The sequence below is a fragment of the Schistocerca gregaria genome, chromosome 3 (genome assembly GCF_023897955.1).
Source record: "Schistocerca gregaria isolate iqSchGreg1 chromosome 3, iqSchGreg1.2, whole genome shotgun sequence".
NCBI lineage: Eukaryota > Metazoa > Arthropoda > Insecta > Orthoptera > Acrididae > Schistocerca > Schistocerca gregaria.
Genome location: NC_064922.1, coordinates 19,539,497 through 19,542,528, shown reverse-complemented (window position 1 = coordinate 19,542,528; position 3,032 = coordinate 19,539,497). Strand labels below are relative to the sequence as shown.

Genomic DNA, 3,032 nt, shown 5'->3' with positions numbered 1-3,032 from the left:
AGGTGTGGGAGGAGGGTGCTTCCCGCGCACTAATAACAGCACGCTTGCCAATGGTGGATGCTAATCCTTCGCTTGTATCTTCCTAGACACATCTGCAGGCTGAGAATTATTCTACTTACATGGCAAGGTGCGCATGTAGGAGTGTTAAAAATTCTGGAGGCACTGGGTATTGATCCCAGTACCTCTCGCATACTAAGCGAGCGCTCTACCATCTGAGCTATGCCCGCCCCCCCGAAGACTAATTGTGCTACTTACAGCCATATAGACGACACAGACCCTTGCACTCCCATTATTCAGCAGACAAACACTACTCTCTATGTATCTGTTAGGGTGTCTTTCAGGTTTCGTGCATTCTGTATCGAATCGTAGTTGGCCACAATGAAAGTGGCACGTATGACGTTGAAAATAGAGTTCGGACACAGCTCTGGGTAAGACGAACGTGTTGTCCACCCTCTAGACTTCAATGAGGTTAAGCCGTGATACCTAAGACAGATCTGCACTCGATGACACCTCGATAACAGCCGGTCCCCACACTTACATCTTGCTCTCCTTACGTCAGTATACATCATATCAGTCTGTGACGCTGGCTTTGCTACATCTTGCGTGCCTTTAGGTTCGCCGCGACCAACACTTACCATGCACTGACCACAAAAAATGGAGGCGCCGCGGCTTGATCCCTGGACCTTTCACATGCGAAGCGAACGCTCTACCAACTTAGCTACGCCACATGCACGACCAAACTGCGCTATTCCCCATTCTTTGCGACTCTGATGCGCACGGACATGATGGTTGGTTGGTTTGTAGCGGTGAAGGGAGCAGAGTACAAAGGCGCGGACACGTTCATATACACAAAAGTTCCAAGTAGTTTCGATGCTCTGGTATTACAAATGCAAATTCCGTCTGTTTTTAACGTCTTAAATTGAAAGAGCCGTCACAAATTGCTCCAATTTCACTCCTTGTCGACAATGGTACAGCACATGAGGTAACAAACACATCTCGAGCCCCATTGTGCACTCCATTATTCATGCCAACTCAGTGCCTCGCTCTTTACTACTGTGTACTAATCTTGTCGTCCAACTGCAAAACACTGGGCCACAAAAAGTTTCCGCATCTCCATTGCACTGCGCATACTACGAAACGCTCCCCAAACTTGGCACTCACCCACGCAGCCGACTTTTCCGACTTTCCACGACGCTCACGCTAGTGACAGCATTATTTATAGTTCGACGTCACGCCAAAGCGAATGAGCACATTTCGCCTACGGCTTAGGCCGCCCTCCTAGTGTGGCTGCTCGGTGTCTGCAGGCAGCGAGGGTCTGCTAGCTTCCTGTGTTCGCACCTATGTCACCTGTGCTTGCTTGTCAGAGACAGACTATCGCAAAACATACAACTCACTCCATGAATTGATTGCTACGGCATCTGTTATCGGCAGTCACAACTAGCAACACCAGTAGCAGCCGACTGCACGCAAAGAATAGGAATGTGTAGTGGGATTTACGTGAACTCGGCGCAAGGCAGATCTTTCCGACATAGGCTTGAGAATCTTACGGGAACACTTGTACTGTTTCTAAATAAAGTGTAGGCGTGGGAGGAGGGTGCTTCCCGCGCACTAATAACAGCACGCTTGCCAATGGTGGATGCTAATCATTCGCTTGTTTCTTCCTAGACACATCTTCAGGCTGAGAATTATTCCACTTACATGGCAAGGTGCGCATGTAGTAGTGTTAAAAATTCTGGAGGCACTGGGTATTGATCCCAGTACCTCTCGCTTGCGAAGCGAGCGCTCTACCATCTGAGCTACGCCCGCCCCCCACGAAGACTAATGGTGCTACATACAGCCATATAGACGACACAGACCCTTGCACTCCCATTATTCAGCAGACAAACACTACTCTCTATGTATCCGTTAGGGTGTCTTTCAGGTTTCGTGCATTCTGTATCGAATCGTAGTTGGCCACAATGAAAGTGGCACGTATAACGTTGAAAATAGAGTTCGGACACCGCTCTGAGTAAGACGAACGTGTTGTCCACCCTCTAGACTTCAATGAGGTTAAGCCGTGATACCTAAGACAGATCTGCACTCGATGACACCTCGATAACAGCCGGTCCCCACACTTACATCTTGCTCTCCTTACGTCAGTATACATCATATCAGTCTGTGACGCTGGCTTTGCAACATCTTGCGTGCCTTTAGGTTCGCCGCGACCAACACTTACCATGCACTGACCACAAAAAATGGAGGCGCCGCTGCTTGAACCCTGCACCTTTCTCATGTGAAGCGAACGCTCTACCAACTTAGCTACGCCACATGAACGACCAAACTGCGCTATTCCCCATTCTTTGCGACTCTGATGCGCACGGACACGATGGTTGGTTGGTTTGTAGCGGTGAAGGGAGCAGAGTACAAAGGCGCGGACACGTTCATATACACAAAAGTTCCAAGTAGTTTCGATGCTCTGGTATTACAAATGCAAATTCCGACTGTTTTTAACGTCTTAAATTGAAAGAGCCGTCACAAATTGCTCCGTTTTCACTCCTTGTCGACAATCATACAGCACCTGAAGTAACAAACACATCTCGAGCCCCATTGTGCACTCCATTATTCATGCCAACTCAGTGCCTCGCTCTTTACTACTGTGTACTAATCTTGTCGTCTAACTGCAAAACACTGGGCCACAACAAGTTTCCGCGTCTCCATTGCACTGCGCATACTACAAAACGCTCCCCAATCTTGGCACTCACCCACGCAGCCGACTTATCCGACTTTCCACGACGCTCACGCAACGCTCACGCTAGTGACAACATTATTTATAGTTCGACGTCGCGCCAAAGCGAATGAGCACATTTCGCCTACGGCTTAGGCCGCCCTCCTAGTGTGGCTGCTCGGTGTCTGCAGGCAGCGAGGGTCTGCTAGCTTCCTGTGTTCGCACCTATGTCACCTGTGCTTGCTTGTCAGAGACAGACTATCGCAAAACATACAACTCTCTCCATGAATTGATTGCTACGGCATCTGTTATCAGCAGTCACAACTAG

General features: G+C 49.0%; 1 non-coding gene across 1 annotated transcript; it reads right to left on the bottom strand.

The window, feature by feature from the left end:
* Positions 1-1,733: 1,733 nt before the first annotated feature.
* Positions 1,734-1,807, bottom strand: Trnaa-cgc (transfer RNA alanine (anticodon CGC)). The gene has a single exon. It is a non-coding gene; the product is annotated as a tRNA-Ala (tRNA).
* Between the last annotated feature and the right edge of the window lie 1,225 nt (positions 1,808-3,032).